Genomic DNA, 21,319 nt, shown 5'->3' on the forward strand with positions numbered 1-21,319 from the left:
ACCCAGACAGGCAGCCTCATGGTCCTTTTTAGGTCTCCCTGCCTTCCTGGACAACACTGTCTTGTCCTCCTTCCTTCTCTGCCCTGCACAAGGGGAACCATACCCTTTGACACAAGACCAAAGATGTCCTGCTGGTCCTGCTGTGCCACCATACAAAACCAGCTTCTCTCTCATTGCTGAATTTGCATGCATTTGCTCATCTTATAGATCCCAGCTAAAAGCACAGACAGGTCCTTTGCCCACGTGTCAGGCCATTTACAAGCTGCCTTGTCTGGCACTAGAAATATTAGCAGCTGCCTATCTCATACTTACAGCTCCTTAATAGCAAGAAAACATAAACATCTTCTCAGTAGAGATGCTTGCTTCCTTTCCAGGGCTAAATCCCTCTGCCAACAGCCTTCTTTCACTCTATCCAGCAAGGAAACCCTCTGAAGAAGGACAAAACATTAGGTCCATATCCACATGAGCATTTCTTAACATAGTGGAAAAGGTTTCCCACAGAATGCTTTAGCTGTGATTAATGCTGTGAAGACATTGGTAGGCAAAGCATGGCTGGGCAAAAAAAGCACAAAACATTTTTCATGGATGTCACCTTCAATTAATGGATAAATCTGCTTCAGTTATTTCCATATCTCTCTTTCTGCTCAAGTGACTCTCTAGGGAATTAAAGCCTCGTAAATACATGCTTGTTTTCTCTTCTGTACACAGAAATCACATCCAACTTGGGAATTCCTTGGACTGAAATGACTGGAGGTGAAAGAATATTATAAAGAAGCACTGTATATGTGCCATTCCAAGGCAGCATTGTACCCTTTTCTGGAAACCTAGCTGTATTACATGGATGTAGCCTGGCTGAGAACCTTGAAGCACCAAAGAAAATGAATGCAGCTTCAGCTGGAAACTGGTTTTGATGGTCACTTTTTAGACAACAGAATGCTGTCTAAGGAAAGCAAAACATTTCTCTTCCAAAAAGCCATTGTTAAAAAAATAATTTTTACACCAGAAAGACTGACTTCATACTTCTCAATAGTCCAGAATAATCACTGGCGTTCTTTTAAAAAAATTTGCATGTAGCATTTTCATTTTAATGCCAAAGCAAGTGAGTTTTGCATAGGGGAGGGGGGCAAGGGGGTTGAGGCAGGATGTAGAGAGTTAAGAAGGAAGAATAAGACACAGCAGTAGCAGTAGCACCAAAAAAAAAGGCAAAGTCCTTCGGTGATCAGCCTGATAGTAAAAGGCTTTTAAAATCATGGGGATTTGGGGAGTTAGAAGGAAAGTCTGGCTTAGGCCCCAGGAAAATACCCGGGGAAAGTATTGTTCTTGTACTTGCTAGAACTGCACCTGTGTAAGCAGCATATGATAAATGATATAATTGTTATATGTGATGTTTGTTTAGTAATTAAATATAATTACTGTTTAATCAAAAGAATAATCACGAGAAACTGTGGTCAGGGGCTTGAGAGAGATCAGGAGAAATTCATGATTGAGTAAGATCAATGTATACAATAGAACAATATAAGTTTAATAATTAATACATAAGTTATATAACAATAGAATATAAAATATGTTCCACTTGAAAGCCATGTCAGAGTCAGATTTGGGTCTGTACCCTTGACTCCCAGAGCTCTTCAATGCAGCACCTGCATATAATCATATTCTATTGATTCTGAGTGTTCCTGAATGCTAACAAGCCAGCAGAAACAGATTTTACCTCCATCTTGTGTAGGGGATGGACCCCAATTTGGTATGACACAAAAAATCATTAAACAGGAGAAACTCCTGCTTCTAACCCATGCTTCCAGGCTGTGGGTGTATCCATCAGGGACCAATGACACTTTTAATCTCACCTTCTGCCACCCGAGAGTCAACTGCTGCACAGTTTTATGTGCCCTGCACTCTTAACAGTCTGGCTTGTTTTTAAAGCTGCAGTTGTCAGAGTCTATTAGAAAGGTGAAATTAAGTAAATTTCTCTAATTCACAGTTGTGGGGACAATGCTTAACAACAGAACATTTAGAGAATATGAAACAAAACAAAAGCCAAAGGAACATCAGCTGAGAAAAAAAAAAAAAGCTTTCTAACATTTTAAGCTCCCAGTGCAAAAGGTAGCAGCTATAAGCTGCAAAATCTGGCAGCTAACAAGTATACTCAGATAAAAACAATAATTGAATCTTCCCCATTGTCCTTAGGGTATGAAGACTTACTCCATCCTGTGTGCCCTAACAACTGCTTGTAAACAAAGGCAGTGGCAGAAGGTACCATTTCTCAGAGGTCTAAATCTGTGAGAGACTAGGACACCCCCAGTTTAGCAAGGTCAGAGGCTGAGTTACAGCAGAACCTGTGCTCCTGAAGTTGCTGGGCATTATTTGCATCACCTCTATTCTTCTCTATTATATGCATAATTCTTCTTCTCTATTATATGCTCACATCTATTCTTCCCCCAGACATAAAGCTTACCATTGCCTGGGATCTCCTTTCTCTTCAATCTAGTTAAGCATGAGTGAGAGGACAGAGAAGCACTACAAGAAGCATTTGGCTAATTAACTGGTCTCTGTACAGTAAAACAGGTCTTTGTCAACACAACTGAACAAGAAACACAGCTGAGGCTACTTCTACACTATGCAAGTCACCAGAGGTTTTAGCATCCTCTTTTTACATGCCTCAATTTTCTTGCAATATAGTCTTAGACTCAGACTTTCTTAGGTAAGGTTTAGATAGATAAAGAAATACTGAAAGTTAACAAAAGTAACAGCTGGTAAAATGGTACCCTACTTTTTGATTATATTTTTATGTTTGGTTTTAATAAATCCATGCAGTCAGGACTCAGAACGTATGTATGGAAGCCAACAAGAGTTCACCTGTGCTAGGCATCAAGAGATTAAGATGACATGCTATGACTTCTTAAAAATGTAAGATATTTTGTAATAAACATAATCCTGAATGCCTGTCTGAGATTCAATCCAGGCCTAGTGGGAAAAGGAAGCAACTTCAATCCACTCAGTGTAAAGTAAGTTGCAGTAGCAGAGCTCTGAAAAGGAGACTAAGCCGAGAGAATAAGGCAACTGAGAGTATCTGAGGATTCTGAGGGATGGTAGATCAATAAAGAGGACAGCAGAACTGATACTGAATCTCAAAAAATTTAATCTGTATTGAAACTGAGGAGAGCCAGAGAGTGTAGCACCACTCTTTGGTATCTACCCACGTGTAGCAGCCAGTGCATCAAATATCAGGCCCCAAACAGCATCTTATCATCCAGTGCCCTGTGTGAATCAGTGGTGTAATCTCAATCACTTTAAATCTGGCTCAACCCTTTGATCAATCCCTTGTTTCCCTCTCCATTTGTTTTTTCAAGTTTATCTTCTTATACAGCAGAAGACTTCATCTGATGTTAAGGCCCATATTCCACATTGAGATTTTCTTTCACCTCTTGCCAACTGTCTCTAAAAGATGCCAGTCAGCAACAAACCATACTTCTGCTTTAAACCACTCCTTTCACCCTGTGGGCTCTAGAAGATAGATTTTAGAAAAACACAGAATTTCTGACAAGCACACTTCTAAACAATGCTCAAAGGTTTATTGTCTATACACTCACCTATGAGTACCATACTGTGTATCTCTGGTTTGCTCAGCCAATGCAAAAACTTCCAAAATAATAAGCCAAATTAACAACCTTGTTCAAGAAATAAAGTATTTCTAAAAATTATTAAATCGGGCTGACATTTATTGGAGACTGACAAGAAAAATAACAGAGTAATAATTAATGTACCCCATGCTATAACCCTTCCTTGAAAACCTTCTCATTCCACCTTACCAAAATACTACCAAACTGAAATTATTGTTCTTGTTATGGTCAGGTACAGCTCTTGTATTCTCTAGGCTCTGCTCTCTCCTAGTTAAACTGGCAAGGCTTCAATGAATCCAGGGCTTTCCTCCTGACTGAGATTTGGGCCTCTACCTATTAAATGAAAAATTTCAGTCCTAGTCAAGGTACAAAATTAGCTACATCTCTCAATGATTTTCTTTCCAGGATGCAGCAAACCACCTGTTTTTTCACTTGTAGGCTTGTAAACAAATCACAAAGCTTGCCAGAAATGACAAAATACACATTTTAAAGTTAATCAAGCAAAATAGATTAAACTTCAAAGGTCTGATATAATCCTAGGTATGCTGCATTGTAAGCCAAATGTTGGTCACTAACATCTTGTGGTGCCATGACCCTCAAACAGGAAAGTTGGCCAGGAAATAAAAGGGAAGACTGAGAGAATTGGGATTGTTCAGCCTGAACAAAAGAAGATTAGAACAGAAGAGAACCTTCTTGTACTGAAAGAGGCTAGAACAGAGTTGGAGAGGGACTTCTGAGAAGGGCATGGAGTGACAGGACAAAGGGCAATGACTTTTAACTGAAAGAGGACAGGTTTAAATATTGAAAAGACATTCTTGACTATGAGGGTGGCAAGGCTGGGGTGAAACAGGAGGCTTTTTCTCTCAACATATATTGTCTGGGTCAGGGGTCACAGAGGACCAGAGCACAGTAATACCAATGAGAAGAAGGGGCTCACAGTAAAATCCACTCCTGTATATTACTCCGTCTCTTTACTGTGTGCTAAGATTAATCAAGTTCACTGAAATTAATTAAAACCCTGAGAAACCTGATTGCTTTGAAAGACTGCATTTCTAAAACTAATCTCACCTCTAAGCTTCTGGGTGGTTGTGAGTATTTCCTGTGAAATATTTTTAGGAGTGACAAGGGTAAAAAAGCACTGCTGCTCATCACAGAGAGGTAGCTACACATCATCAAAATAGTCATCACTGGTGCAGCATTCCCTCTTTTGCATTTAGGGAAGAAAAGGGCACTTAGACTTTGCTTTGCCTGACTCCTACAGACCATCCCATTTTGACTGTGGTGAAATGCAAATGTCTCACAGCACGAGCAAGATGTGTTGTAGATGTTAGCTTTGGTATCACTGCAAAAGAAGGCCAATGCAAGTAAATGTACACTGTGAAGTGAGAAGGACAGAAGAGGTTAGCTTCGATGCTTTTCCAGAGAGTCAGTCATAGGGTAGAAGGTAAGTGCAGAGAGAGGTTTCACGGGTGAGTTTGTAGCAGCGACAAAATGAATCCCATGGCACAGGCAAGTGGAATCCATCAGAGAACCCACAGGGTTAAGCTCTGCTCTTCACAAGCCTTCACAAAGATGACAGAGATGCAAGTGTCAGCAGAGCCCGGCCTGGCATCTCCACCTGGGCTTGTGTGCAGCTGGAGATGTAGAAGGTGAATATGGAGTGGCAGCAGAGAACAGCACTCACAGCTGGTCCTGGTGAGGCAGCTGCACACCAAAGAGCAGGTTTTCCAACACATAAGGAAAACACATCCTCACAGGGAATAGCAGAGATGATAAAAAACACTGGAGTGCCAAGGTATTCTCCCACCTTTTACCCAAAGACTGCAGGCCCTTGAAGTCTGTGCTCATATGAAGAGAGGGATGGCAATCCTGTCAATTATTAACAGCCTTTTGGTGAAAAGAAAACATGCCACTTAGAAACACACCTCTGTATGTACAGTCTTCTACAAGAGAAGACTGTATGTCACATGAACTAATTTAATATAATTCCATATACTTTCTCACAGTAACAATTTTTCTTCTAAATTTCCAAATTCTTCCATTTCATCATGCACAGAGGGGAACTGCCTTTCTGTTTCATGTGCTGGGTTTAAAAACACATGCATTAGAAGAATAATAAAGTTGGCATTCTTGAAATATTTTTCATTTTGTCCACGATAATTGTTCTTTCCTCAAAACCTATTTTCAAAACCATTCTAAAAAGGGCTATAGCTTCTTATTAAAAAAAAAAAAAAAAAAAAGACAAGGCAATTGACCTCAAAAATATATTTCCCCTATACTTCTGAGAAAAAAAAAAATTCTATAATTGGCATATTTCTTTACCAAACTCAGCTATGCTGCAGTAATAGTAAGTGGGTAGCAAAGTGAGACTAAAATTTTTAAGTGTGCTTTGTTCCTAGGTTAATTTTCCTTATATTATCTGGACCTTTGAGGAATACAGCAGCCTGTATTATGGTCTAAGCCATGATAAAAGCACCATTCCTCAGACAAATTTCTCTGTTACATTCCCACTGCTTTTGTCAAAAGCACTGTAGTTTTTTTATCCAGTCTCGCCTTTCACATCCACATCTAGACAACATGTATCTCTTGTAGAAGCCACCTCAAGCTTCTTCAAGCTCTGAAAACACAATATTAGGATTGATTTTCTCAGGTACTCTGCTCAGGGTGATGTTTACAATGTATGTAGTCACTGGAAATACGAACAGCTCAGACACCTGATCTGTACCCATTCAGCAGCAGATAAACTGGGCTTCCAACCACTGACACTGAGGCTGGGATAAAAGCATCAGAGCAGTCACAGATCACACTCACAGTATCACAGTATCCCACCTGACAGCAGCAGCCTCCAGGTGCTTGGTGAGTGGTAGCAAACTGCAGGATAATAAACTTATCTACAGCCTCTCCCTAATCTGTCGACAGGCAGATTCCTGACCTAAATGCATGAGAGTTCCCACCCTTCCTACTTCTGTCAACCCAATTTATATCCCCAGCACTTGCTTTCTGACCAAATCACCAAGAAGTGAAACTTCCTGAAGAAGTCACTTGGTATTAGCAGCTCTTCAGTGTAATGCCACACATTCCAGAAAGCTTCAGGTCTTTTTTTTTTTTTTGTGCAGAGAAGCTAATTTGAGTGGACTGTGTTTCTGTAAGACTATGAGGTTAGGAGACAACAGTAGCAGAGTGGAAGGTGACAGCAAAAAAAGAAGTGAGCATACACTGAGGGCGGACTCAAAACATCCAAGCACACATCTGGCTGGAGGAGAAATGCCTTGATAAATTTGTGTTCAGTGTTTGTCAGCATGCACAGCATATGTGCTTTTAAATGAACTGAATTGTGAAAATGTTCCCTGGAAAACACTTGAAATCAAGGCAAAATAGTCCACTTGCTTAATCTTTTATTTTAGGCATTAGCCTTTTTCATGTTAAGAAAGATAAAACGTAAGTTGTTCCAGGGGAGATTTAGATTAGATATTAGGAAAATTTTCTTAATTGGTCAAGCACTGGAACAGGCTGACCAGGGAAGTGGTGGAATTACTCCATGGGAGCGTTTAATAAACATGGAGATGTGATGCTTAGAACACGGTTTAGTGGTAGACATGGTAGTAGTGGGCAATCAAAGGATGTTCAATCATCTATTTTTGACTGTATGACTCTAGAGGTCTTTTTCAGCTTTAATGATCTATGATTCTATGTTTGCGGGGAGGGGAGCACTTGTAAATAGTGGGTCAAACCCTGACCTCACTGAATCAGTAGAAGCTTTGCCATTAACAAAACCTAAGATCTAGTAAGGTCTATGAAAAAAAAAAAAACAACATAGCAATAGTAAGGGGGAAGTCTCTTGCAGCAAAGCTTCTCCAAATCTGAATGACCTGATGTCAAAAGGTCTACAATGTAACACAAAAAGTGGACACAAATAGACTTTATTTGACATTTATTTTTTGTTCCTGTTTAATTTTCAGGTCTGTAAAAACGGCCTGGATGGGAGGTGCAAGTTTCATCATCATAATGAAGATTTATGAAAAAATACCTTTTTTTAAGTAACACAACCACTAGAAAGAGTTTGAGTGCCTGCAATAATCACTGCTTAACCTGAGCAAACCAGAAATCAGAAGAAAACACAAGTACTTTTCTATTTGGCCTAATTTCATCCCACCTAATCACCCAACGTCATGCAGTACATAAAGCTCTGGATAGGTGCATAGGGTTATATTTCACCCCTCACATGAGACATGAGCCATCTTCTGCTATAAATCTGTATAACTCCACTGCCTGCATTGTCAGCAAATCAGTGCCATGAGCTGAATGCACAGCCAGAAACCGAGAGGAAAAGAAACTTTGGAATATACTTTTAAAGCTCAAATACCTTTTTAGAGGATGTTCCTGAGACATGTGTTGCTGTGTTTAGAAGATGAACAAAGGAAACTCCCTGCCTGCTTGCATGGAAGGTCTAACCAAGGGCATGTTCTGAGTGCAGTGGCAGAGCAGAGCTGTAAGTGCTGTAGGCACACCAATAAAGGAGCTGCATGACCATAATCCTGACATAACAGCTCTGCAGTATAGGGCTGGTTTAGGGACATGACACTCTGTGTTAACATATGCATGAGTTGCTAAATTGTTTGAGCTTGGTCCACCCTGGAAAAACTTTTTGATTTGATGCTTTCCATTTTGGCAAACAGTTTCATTGCAGCCAGTTTTTCAAATTGTCAAATTGTCTTTCTGAGCAAATATAGTAGTAAGAATGAGTGAGTCCGTAAACATTTGGTTTTCCATTTTCTGAGATGTTTTGTCTGAAACAGGAAAACATTTTTCACATGTAGCCTTAATGGGGCTAGCAATTGCTCTGGTCACTGGTGAAGGACATTCTTTGTAATGAGTAATGGAATTATCAGTATTTCCCTAGATGCAAGACTCGAAACATAATCATAATTGACTTTATCTATTTATCCTTATGCACCCCAGGAATATTTGGGGGGGATCCCACCTTCTGCTCAGCCTGGAAGGTATAATGACAGACCAACTCTCATTCCTATAATGTTCTGTCATTGCCAAAACAACTGATGCTCACAAAACCACTACCTTTAACACCTTCCCTTCCCTTCCCTTCCCTTCCCTTCCCTTCCCTTCCCTTCCCTTCCCTTCCCTTCCCTTCCCTTCCCTTCCCTTCCCTTCCCTTCCCTTCCCTTCCCTTCCCTTCCCTTCCCTTCCCTTCCCTTCCCTTCCCTTCCCTTCCCTTCCCTTCCCTTCCCTTCCCTTCCCTTCCCTTCCCTTCCCTTCCCTTCCCTTCCCTTCCCTTCCCTTCCCTTCCCTTCCCTTCCCTTCCCTTCCCTTCCCTTCCCTTCCCTTCCCTTCCCTTCCCTTCCCTTCCCTTCCCTTCCCTTCCCCTACTTTACATCATTATCATTTGCCTTCTCCCCTGACTGAAATCCCAGCTCTATCTGAGGTAACTCATACTCATCAAACACAGATATAGGGTGCATACATTAAATGTAGAGTTTTGCACAACTTTCAGCCTAAGAGCTACATTCTCCCAGCACCTCAGCAGCTGTTTTCAAGCTGTCACTGCTCAAATGTTCACAAATTTACAGCAAACTGATAAAACAGGGCAGGAACTGCTTCTGCTACGCTAATGCAAAGGGAGCGAGAAGTCCTGAAAATTAGTTTCCAATTTCCACCTGTCACTCACTTGAACTGAAATACTTCCATTACCCACTGTGCTTAACAACTTATCAACAAAACCTTCTAGCAGAAGAGCTGTTGGAAGGCTTAAAAGCAAAATAATTTTTAAAAACTGCCAGTCTTGAGTCACTCATGGCTTGAACAAAACATTTGAGTCTCTTACTGAGGCCCTTAAGGCTTAAAAAAACCTCAAAGGGGGCAATTGCTACCAAGAATGCCTTAACTAATATTTCCCAGTAATCTCAGTTCACTTTTCTGACAGGATGCAGTGACTGAGGAAGTTTCAGCTTCCCCCTTCTGTCATCAGAAGGTAGATAAAACCAAAGCTGTAAGAAACAAAGGTAAATTAGGATTGAGAAGACCAGTGTATAAATGAAGGCCAAGGCTGGAAGGGTGAATATCCAAGCAGGATGATCAGAGAACACCAGACTCCTCTGGTAGTCAAACTGGGAATAAATCTGAAAAGTACCTGATACTTGGCATACAGGCTGTTGAACACTTTGCTACTGAATACTTAAGGAAACAAACCCCAAAAGAGCTGAACAACTTGGATAATCACATTGAAGTATTCATTTAAAGCAGAAAAAAACCTGGAAGTTCTGGTACATGAAATGTTGTTGAGGACGATGAAGGAAATGGACATAACTGGTTTGAGTCCTGAAGAGTTGTACACCTCACATATCTGCTTTGAGGGCAAAAGGTGTGGACAGAGGAGAGATAAATGCTTTTTTTTCTATTACAAGATGACAGAGGAGATGACAAGGGACAAAGCACCACATAAAAAAACAATGCTAGCCTGAAGTCTGGGAGGACTAAGATAGCCTCATCTCCTTCAACTCTCTCTGCTTGTGAAGCCATTCAATGACAAACAAAACCCATACAGGCATTGGTAGTACCATTTCACTGGGGCACATGATGCACAAATCCCAAAATGTGCTCTTCTGTCCTGTGATGAGCTTTACCTGAAAAAGTGCTCTCACTGTGCTCCCTCTGTTCTGATTAACATACCATCAACTGACTCATTCATCTCTTCTCACAGTGTAGATTTCATTCCTGATTTCTATTTCCCTTGTTGAATGCTTTATAATACAGATAAATAAATAAACTTTCCCATTTAAACTTATTTTTTAAATTACCTGCATTGCTGACTGGCTTCTGCTGAAGATCATCAAGATAAATGGAATTCTACAAGCAATAATAATCAGAATTTTGCTATGGCTATCCATACCTACTTTGAATAACAAGGAAGAAGAATGGCAATTTTAAAATTACTGCTTTTTGTTGATCCACAATACAGTAATATTTTTTAAAAATCATTCCACCTCACATCATTGCAAACAGCAAGTGTTCCCTCCATGCACTCCATGGTAAGATTTAGTATGAGACCTGTGTAATGGGATTTAAAGCTGAACAGCTGTTTTGCTAGCCCTCTATACCAGGCAAACATCTTAGAACCAGGAACCAGCCTGATCTCAGCAGGAATTTTGAAACCAGAAAATACATATCAAAAGAATAATGAGTCGCCTCTCACTCAACAAATCATTCTTTTCTTTTGAAAATTACAGTTCTTTAAAGTACTCCTGTCTTCAGAACTCACATTGCTCATACTTAGAAGCCAATTTTCCTGCCCCACAAGAGGAATAATGCAACCAAACATCTGCTCTCAGGTGTGTGAGTGCATTTTAGATCTGTGAAACCATTTCATTGAGTTATTCATCCAAGAACCCCATGAATAACTTTGGACCAGATTAAGTCATCTTTCATGACTGTGAGATACATCCATCAGACTGAGACTCTGACAGCAGCAGATATCGTCTCCACTGTATAAATGAAGCCAAGGGAGTAATTCCTCTTAAGATAAATGAAGCCTTACCATTATAAAAGGATGGCAACATTAAGAAAGTGTTATGAAGATGTTAGTTTCCCAAGAAGAAATGACAGAAGACGACAAGGTTGTATGTTAGCCAAGGTGATATGTGGTAAGCAAATGAAGATTTAAAGAAAGCCAACCATGAAACAGTCTGACCTAAAACACTAGTCAAATAGCAATTTCTAGTATCAGAAACGAACTTTTAAAAATGCTTAGGGAAGAAAAATGCAAATTTTGTCAGAAATTTCCTCGCTGCTAATGCCTAAGTCTACAATGGAAAAGCCATTCCCTGTATGTGTTTAATCAACTTCAGCACTGCCACACTGTCCTGAGGAAGGCAGAAGGTTCTCCCCTTTGGCTGCCACTCTCTCTTTGCAATGCTGCACCAGGCAGCTGGGCTGAGGCAGGAAGTGCTGTCCTAGGGGGGCATGGATATTGTGGACATTCAGCTGCTGCCAGGAGTGTGGCAACCAGCAACAAAACAATTTCAAAGCAAACACCCCTCATAGCTCATCAGGGTGTAATGACCATGTGCGTGTTGATGCCATCGTGGATGTGGGTAATACAGATCTCAGTCACGTGATGAAAAACATATTCTAAATTTTGGCCTATCTCCAGATCACCAGGGATGTACTATCATCTATTGCTAATTTAACTTTTTCTAACCTGAGATGGAATACTGTTTATGTCAACTACTAATTAAAACTATCTATAGTAATTATTCTCAAACATCAGTTATCTAATAATTAAATTATTTTTGAACACTGAAAGGATGCTTATAGGGTTGCTCGGCTGCAAGACATTACAGAATGAGCTTCTTCTTGAAATGGATTAATTGATGTCATAAGAGATTTGTTTTTCCTTTGAGCACCCCACTGGTGTTGATTCCAAAGACAAGAGCATTTGACTGGATAAGTGACTGCAGATTAATTGCAGGTCATTATGTACAGGAAAATACAGACTGTCATGCCAGGAGATGCAGAGCCACTGCTATTAAAAAAAATGTCAGCAAGTTTCTATACCATTGCCTTGACCCAAATATTCTTATTTAGAGAACAAAACCAGCAGATGACTATGACATCGATGCTATTTACTCTTTTTTTTTTTTTTTTTTTTTTGCCTTTTCAGTCTGCGTCTCTTTCTGTTGCTCTTTGTTCAGATTGACATTATTATTTCTTCATGCAAATAACTTAATTACTCCTATGGTGATTAGAAGTGAGGTCTGATATCATGCTCAGGCAACAAGATTGTTACAGGTTTTATAAAAAAATAGAGTGTTTCAATCTTCTATTTCAAGAGCTGTTAGAGTGACAGGAAAATCCGCCTTTGGTGGTCCTTTTTCTGTAGGGATAAAATGCAGTCACTTCCTGAGGCACCTCAGGTAATACTGAATAAATGCAGTGCACCCACTTCACAATGCTGCTGCTCTGTGGAACCCTAGCTGTGCTTTCTATTCTTTTAAGAGGCTGCTGAATCCAAAGGAAAGAGTAGTAGAGGGGCTGGGGAACACAATTTTGGTCATCAAATCTAACAGGCAGTTTCAAAATTGAACTCTGGGTTAATAAAATTATTGAAAGTAACTGCAAACCATGAAGAGATAAAAGCATTACAAATAAAATATTTCAGTATATCAAAATGACACCCTATTTTCCTCCTGTTAGCAAGAAAAACAGCTTCTGGCTTTGGTCAACCCAAAATAATTTTCTTCCCAGCTCCGGGTTGTTTCCATCACCGAGCCACAAACTCATGAAATTCTCTCTGAAAATCCAAATGAACACAGATATACACACAAACAGAATTAGCAGACAGGTCCTTCACTAGATCTTTAATTTGTTTTTCTGCTTCAAACTCCACATTCCTTCTCTAGATTCCAAAGTCAAAAGTAGAATCTTCTCTGTCAAATTCATGGTGCTAACACAACACAGAAAAACAGATAAACCTTTGCACCCTCAACTGGAAATAAACAAAGAAAATAAACAACCCTCACCCCCAATAATGCTATTCAAAGTGGTATATAATTTTATGTTTGCAATTTTAAGTAAACATAAAACAAGATCTCAAAAGAAACAGCCCTACAGAAAAAAAAAAGAAAATGCTTAATATTTGTGCTCAATATTTTGGGCCAAAACTTTACAAATTTGAGTAACTTCTGGCAGAAATCCGTATGCTGCAGAGTTTTATTTTGCTATGGAAACTGCCTGAATAAGAGAAACAAAGCCATAGACCAACCATTTCTAGTCAAAACTTCCTCCTCTCTCATGCAAATCACACAAGTCCTCAAACAGCTTCTCTTTAAAGATCATATCCTGCAGCTCAGGCACAGCTTTTCTTGCTGCACACCTGTGAATTAGTAACATTCTGCAACAGCCTTGTTTGATCTGTGAGCAGGCACAAGTGGTGCCCAGGCAGCTCCCCCAGCCCCAAGAGCTGAGCCCATGGTTGTCCAGGTGCTACCTCTGGTGTGGGCTACACCTCCTCTGGGACGGGCAGCAGGGCACATTAACATGGCCTTTAGCCACCTCAGCATCACTGTCACAGCTCCTTTACAAAGCTCAAGCTGAGCATCACTGAGCCCCTCATTTCCTTTCCTTCCAGAGCTACTGCTGTCTTTATCTAACCTCAGGTACCTGAGCGTTTCTGAGCTGTTTCTGTGACGTTTGGGTGGCTGGCTGCACGCGCTGGGGCATGCACCAGGGCAGCAGCAGATGTACTGTGTGTGACAGCCCCACATAAACAATGGCCTCTCTGCTCCCACTGCTGCAGCAGTGCCTGAAATTATTATGTACAAATTATTTGTCTCGTGCATTTTTGGCAGCCTTACAGTAGTAATGTGGTGGCCACAACCCATGACACACCTCTAGCTTTCCCAAAACCACAGGCTGTGCCAAAGGGCTGCCCTCTGATGCTCATCAGCACAGAAAACCAACCTGCAACCATGAATCCAGGACACCACTTAATGGCTGGAATGGATGATCTTACAGGCCTTTTCCAGCCTCAGCGGCTTTATGATTCTATGTCTGCATTCCGAGTTTGTAGCCTGTGCAGCAACAAATAGTAGGGTCTCAGTGAAAGCCTCAGGAAGCTGGGTATTTCTTGAGTGGCACTTAATTTTTCTGGTATTTGATCTGCTGAAGAACACTACCTGCTTGTGATGGCTTTCATGACTGGCAAATTGTGTTATATCTTCTCATGTCATTCGAAATAGCATTCATTGTATTCTGAAGATAATTGAGAACAATTTGTGTGAGTGATGCAAGTATGTGAAACCTTCATCAGTTTCTGGCTTACATTTGCATTGTGGAGAACTGAAATTCCCTTGACTCAGGCCAGTGTTCAAAGTATGTTGCTGGAGACTGGCTTCTTCTGCCTGACCTGGTCCTGCTTTTAGGAAACATGCCCACTATCACCATGTATCTTTTTAAGGTGGAGGCCATTCTACCAGCAATTCAAATCCCTGAATATTCCAGTTGCTACAATAATCCAGTGACAAATAACTTTTTACACCCAGTTCTTTAAAATGTTTCACTTTTCACCAAGATGGATTACAACCAGCTGCAATCTAGCAAAGGTTTGAGGCACTTGATATCTCTCTAAGTCACACCAAAGTGATGTGCACACGCTCCTGTTCAGCACATGTGTATTTTCCCTGCTGATCAACAGCATTCCCAGCACCATGAATAGCAAAATACCTCCTCAGGTGTCTCCTTCAGAAGCACCGTTGTGCTTAGAGTGATCTGTGGGCACGGTCCTTACAAAGAAACAAATGACATTTGGGGACACTTCCCTACAAACGGCATTTGGGGGCAGTCTGTGGGGTTCTTAACCCACAGCCCTGTAGTTTGTAGGCTGTCCTGCTCTTGACCTGCTTCTCCTCAGGTCCGCTTGCTGACCATGGCACATCACAAGGTAGGAGAGCTCCTAGCACAGGAGACCACGAGCTTGTACAGCAGGCTTGCTCTGTGAGAGGCAAGACTCCTTCACAAGACTCTGTAAACTCTAAATTGTTCTTCTGGCTTCATTTATCCAAATACAGCATTGCCATCAGAACAGTGTTATTCCAACAGCGTAATGAGTGTATTTCATCAGTATTACAAGCAATCTTTGAGCACAAAAAAAGTGATTTAGGTGTTCTAGAGAAGAAGATGCATCCTTTTACAATTACTCTTCATTTTTCCAATACTTTGTCTTTCTACCATAACTTATTCTCATGGGATGCTCTAAAAATCACAGTTGCATTATACAAAGTTATATTTTTCAAGTTTCTTGCAAAATATCTCAGTTAATTAAGAAGAAAGAGCTTAGTTTCTCTTCAGTTCATGTTTTACAAATGTCCCCCTCCAAGCACAAGGAATGGAACAAAGTCTGGAACAAGCAGAAAAACAACTTACCATGGAAGAGCTACCAGCAATTACACTAAATACAATAAATTATTGCATATCTGGAAATTATATGCACTTCATTTTGTTGTCACTGAGTATTTTACAAGTGTGGGTGACAGAAGCACAGAACAGAATACAAATGTGGTACAATTGCCTCTTGAAGTGTCTGTGTTTCCATTGAAGTTAGATTTTTTTTCTCCTCCTTTCCTTTTGATAGATTTAAACTGATGGATGGTGAAGCAGGATTATGATTAACTGGAACCTCAGTTAAGCAGCAAAAAGCAGCAGAACATCTGGAAATTTCACACTGCAATCTCAGGTTTCAGTTTGAGTTACTCAACAGATCAGCTCTTCTAAGAGGGTCCAACCCTCAGCTTCTGTAGAAACCTGTCAGCTTTGAGAGACATTCAGGTCCACTCACAGGAGAGTCTGCCAGGGCCAACCAGGCATGAGATTCAGACATGTTTCTGGAGACATATATCATCTGTCTTCAGATAGGAAGTAAGCTTTATTTTGCAACTGTGCAGAGCTCAATTTCAAAATCAGTTCCGCCCTCTGAGGTGTAACAGTGGTCTTAGAGCTATTAAGAGAGTTGGTGTCTCACAGGCATTTGCCATGATTTCTGTAAAACCACTTTGTCTTCAATGGCACAAGGCATTTATTAATGATAAATGTTTTTTCCCCAAGTGGAAGTGGCCTTCCACTTTCTAGAGCACAGCAAAGAGAAAATAAAGTAAAAGAAGGTGTGTATTGTCAAGGCTATTTAAACAAGTGGCTTAAAGGAGTAGAGGATGTGTGGCAGTGTGGCACACTGTATGGTCTTGAATAACACTGACACCCTCGAAACAAGAAAAGCAGAAACCCTGCTTCAAAAGCAAAGGATAGCCAAGCCCCTCAGCTAACTTTAAACCTCTGTCTAGCAGACACATTTCTGTTACTTGGCAATGAGTGCCATGACTTTAAGTTTATGCTGGTCCTCAGATCTCTAGAGGAGATGTTAAATCAATGATCAGCATGTTTCTGCACATAGATCTGTCCTGCAGTTAATTCTTGTTCTGCTTAAGATTCAAGAATAACAGAGCACAAATCCTTCAGGAAAATGGATCGCAACTCTGTCTTATACATATAAGTCCATTCTGTCCCCACACCTCTACCCGTGGTCACCACCTTCTGACTAATTAGGTCCTTGATAAAACCTGTACAACTTTCACCATAACCAGAAAGTATGCAACTTTCCACAACACATTCCACATGCTCTTATGGGATGTCCTGTACCCTGCACTAATGAAGCTTCACTCTTCTGAAATAAAATACAGAAAACCCACATGGATAAGGAAAGTTATCTTGTACTTAAAGAGGTTGACAGACATTGGTCCACTTGTTTATTGGGGAAAAAAGTAGTGCAACAAGTCAAGTATAGGAATGATGCTACCCTCCATTCTCTAGACTGTGTGGAATTGCCCCATCACTGTTACATGTGATTCATAAAATCATAGGGTTGAAAGGGACCTTTAAACACCATCTGCTTGCAAACCTTCTGCCATGAGAAGGGACACATTGCACTAGACAAGAATGCTCAGTGGCCTTGAACACTTCCAGGTATGAGATATCCACAACTCTGGGCAACCTGTTCCAGTTTACTCCCCACCCTCAGAGTAAAGGGTTTTTTTTTTTCCTAAAATCTAATTAAACCTACCCTGTTTCAGTTTGAAGCCATTCTCCCCTATGCTGTCACTACATGCTTTTGTAAAGACATCTGGTTGCTTACAACACGGGCCAGCTATTCAGCTCAGTTTTGACAGGTACAGGCTTCCAATAAAGCAGTTCTCCAAAAAGAGAGAAAACAGATGAATGCTGACCCCATATCTAACAATCCAGATAACAATTATTCAGACTAGATTGTAGAAGTCAGATTCTGTAGCCTCGCCTTTTCAGCCCCATGTCCATCCAATAGACGCTGATGGTAGCACAATTTTTACAAAAGCATGAGACTTTCAAAATCAGGACATACATTGTAGTGTGACAAACAACAGTGCCCCTCACAATGGGTCTCTCATCTGCTGCCAAGCAAACATTTCTGAAAAGCACCACTGAAAAGCAAGTTTCATTCTGGATATGCAAACCTAGCAAACAACACCTTGAGAGGGAAGAGAGAATATGTGAGTGAGCTATAGCACCAACTCTGAACTCCAATGGCAATAAACATGGTGGTCATTATTTCTGTGTTTATGCTCCATCCAAACATTTATCTATTAAAAACTCCAGAACTTTAGATGTTGTTCAGAAAACAACTGGGTTTCCAAATTGATGCTGGCACTCAGTCTTTTCAGTGGTAAGATTAAAAAAAAAACCAAAAACACCCAAAACCAAACCAAACCAAAACATTTTAAAAAATGCCCCGTGATGGTACAGGGCTAAGTCTGAAGAATGTGAAGTAACATCAAGTGAGGCTATCTGAAGAGCATGGAGTTCCTCTAGGGGTGGAAAATTCAAATCACAGAGCATCACTTACACCCAGGCAGAGCCACATCAGACACGATGTAGCAGCCTCTGGAGAACTAACCTCCCAGATGCCAGAGAACAGAACTGAACTGGTTTAACTCACATGAGAATCTCACCTGGGAAGTCATGAGTCTAAGACACAGCAAAGATTTCAAAGGAAGTCATAACCTGGGGTGTCCTCACTTACTCACTTCCTACGAAATAAGCATTCTGGTTTCAGTCACTCAGAACAAGGTGGCACAGCTGATTTCACCACCCTTGTGTGTAAACTAGTCGAGAATTGACCATGTATCACAGACTTGCTGGGCACAAACCAGGATAGAGCGAGAAGACAAGTACATAAATCTTCTGGCGTTAGCACTACAGAATTTATCTTGTTCTACCTTTATTTTGAGGAAACAAAAATAGGGGAAAATAATCTTGAAGGCAGATCTTACTCTTGAAGAATCACCAACTGAAAAAGTTTCTTTCAACATAATTTTAGCCAGTACACATAGGACAGCATTAATGAAAAAAAGAAATGTTTCTTTTAAGCACTGATGATATGTAGCTGTTTTTCATTAGAGAAGTTTGCACATCTTGAGGGTCTAGTGACACAATAAGTGACAACTCCACAATAAAATCCCGAAGTGATAGTCACAATAGCTCCTCGTGAACACAACTGGAAAAACAAACGTCCTCCATGCTGTTCTATTATCCACACAACTGCAAGATATTTGTGGCTGCAGAAAGTATTAAGAAGAAAAACTTGAGCACAAGAAAGTAGGCTAATCATTTAAACATACTATCTGATGGAAATAATAATTATAGATATGTCTGCCACTTAAAAAAACCTCACAAACAACAAAGTACAATGAACAAAGTACAACGAACAAAGAGGCAGGGAAGAGTGAGTGAAGAAAAAAAAAATTACAACCAAAGAAAATGGGAAAGAAAATTGAGGTACAGTACTAAACAAATCAACTGAAAATTCGGAAGTCTCCTTCTGCTAAGAACTCTCTCAACCCAGACAAAATGTCTCCAGTTACAGACCAAGCAAAAGGTTCTGTAACTGTGCAGATGTGACTACATGACTGAAGAACTAAGGATATAGCTCCCTACTGGTTCCTTCTCTTCTCTGATGTCTCACCAATCAGAAAAAATAAACTATTATCTTTATTGTGTGTTGAAACATGTTAATAAGCAGCAACATACAGCACAGTTCTGACCAGATTCTTGTAGTAATTCTGCATATGAAACAAGTTCACATCCACCGTATCAAAGGAGAAATGCCACTTGATATCATCCTTGCTGACACATGTTTGTTTAGTTATCTTTTTCAGCATCACTCGTTTTCCACTCAGAGTGGGCAAAAGCCAACATTGAAATATGCCACATGATAGCCAACAATGAAAGGAAGGAATACAAATAAATATGGGAAGGTAGTAAGGAGCTGTTATTATAGTTCCCAGTGCTTGACAGATCCTCAGTTGATGTAAATTTTGTCCTTTTTCCTCCCCTGTGTCAAGCCTTGAAAGCAGATTCTCTTCCTGTACAGTATATTCAGATTTACCTGTAGACAAATGCATACAGGACTTCCCCTAAGGTCTTACCAGTCTTTATTTTCAGAAACAACCAACCTAAAAATCAGACCTGAGAGCTGCAGAGATGACTTAAAAGAGAGGGAGGTCCACACCAATGTCCTCAGATTAAACGGGATCCTGAAATTTAAAGGCTGAGTGAAATCACACTAAGTAGCCTCAGCCTCAGAGATAACCCCTTCTGCAGTAACTCCTATGGAAACCTTTCTTCCCAAAGCAGGCACAAAACCCCCATTGTACAAGAACGAAAGGTTTTAAAAAACACTCCATCTCGTGCCCAAGTAGGAACACGCAGAAATTTGTGCAAAGAGCTGTAATCTGTTTTTTCTCACCGTATCCGCCTCATTTGCAGTAGAGGGGATGTCTCCTGGGGTCCCTGCTCTGTCCCAGGTGCCTTCACGCCTCACAAAGACCACACCGCATGCAGGACGAGCGCTGTTACTCTGACACATTTATTTCTCAAGTACTCACCCACAAGGAGCTAGAGAACTATTGTACAACCACAGAGCTTGGAAATCTCATCTCATCTCTCTACCTGCAAGCTGTCATTGACAGCTGATCAAAATGCCTGCATTTCTCTCCTTTCCCTGGCGCGGAGGTTTTGCAGAGATGCAAAAGACCGAGTATCAGGGGTCTCTCAAAGCATCCAAACCTGACAGGGACATCGCACATGGTGACATTTTAGCATCTGCTCCAAAGCATCTCTCCCTGCATGCGGCGCGTCCATCACGCCCTGCTGCCGCTGCCGCCGCAGCCTCCTCCCGAACTGCAGCCCACCCGCACGGCCCCGCGGCTCGGCGGTGGAACCCTTTGCCAGGAGGGGTTCTCGGAGGTGTTCCCGGGAGGAATCCCGAGGGAAAGGGCGGGAGAAGGGCCACTCAGCACCTGCCACGGGAAAAGCGGCGATGCCCCCGCGCCGCTCCCGCCGTCCTCGACAACGACCCACTGCATCCCGCATCCCGGCCCGCTCTGCAGCACGGCGCGGAGAAGCCGCCGCCTCGCCTCGCCTCGCCCCGGCTCCCGCCACCCCCCGCAGCCCCCTCGCCCGCCGGTCCCGCACGGGCATCCCCCGCCGGGCCCCGGCCCCGCTCACCCGCGGCGCGGCGGCCCCGCTACGGGCGGCGGTTTCCGGGAGGGCGGGCGGGCAGCCCTCGCCGGCCGGGCATCGTGGTCCGCCCTCCGCCGCGGCGGGGAGGCCGGCTCCGGGACTCCCTCCCTGCGCCGCCTGCTTCCTCGTCCTCCTCGCCCCTTCCCGCCTGGATTTCCCGCAACGCGGCCCGGAGGAGAACAGGCTCAGCTCCCTCCCTCCGCCGCTCCTCCTCTGCTTTCCCGGCCACCGGACCCGGCTCCAGCCCCCGCCCGCCGGCGGGGCGGAGGGAGGGGACAGGGGCTGGCCAGGAGGGGCGGGCGGAAGAGAAGGGAGGAAGAGCGGGACCCCCGGAGCCGCCGCGATTCCCCAGCTCGGCCTCTGCCCGGGCTATCCCCTCCCAGTGGGCAGGAGCGGGGTGCGGCGTCCGGGGACATCGCTACCTGTCTTGGGCGGGGGCCGGCGGGCGCTGGAGGCAGCCGGACATCTCTCCCGGATGCTCCTGCCCCGGTCCCGCTGCGGGGAGCACGATGCCTCGGGGGCTTCGCTGGCATTAGGGCAGCAGGACTGCATCAGGGGCAGAGGGATGCGGTCTGGGTGACCCG

General features: G+C 42.2%; 1 protein-coding gene across 3 annotated transcripts in view; it reads right to left on the reverse strand.

The window, feature by feature from the left end:
* Positions 1–21,005, reverse strand: part of PLPPR1 (phospholipid phosphatase related 1) — a 130,622-nt gene extending 109,617 nt beyond the window's left edge. The window contains exon 1 of one of the 3 annotated variants that reach the window (XM_030258392.4): positions 20,721–21,005. The gene's annotated coding sequence lies outside the window, so the exon portion shown is untranslated. Of the gene's footprint in view, positions 1–19,959; positions 19,979–20,098; positions 20,222–20,720 lie in introns of those variants that run through there. The other 2 variants (XM_072922696.1, XM_072922697.1) reach the window with 2 other exon arrangements.
* Positions 21,006–21,319: the final 314 nt, after the last annotated feature.

The sequence above is a fragment of the Taeniopygia guttata genome, chromosome Z (genome assembly GCF_048771995.1).
Source record: "Taeniopygia guttata chromosome Z, bTaeGut7.mat, whole genome shotgun sequence".
NCBI classification, from domain to species: Eukaryota; Metazoa; Chordata; class Aves; order Passeriformes; family Estrildidae; genus Taeniopygia; species Taeniopygia guttata.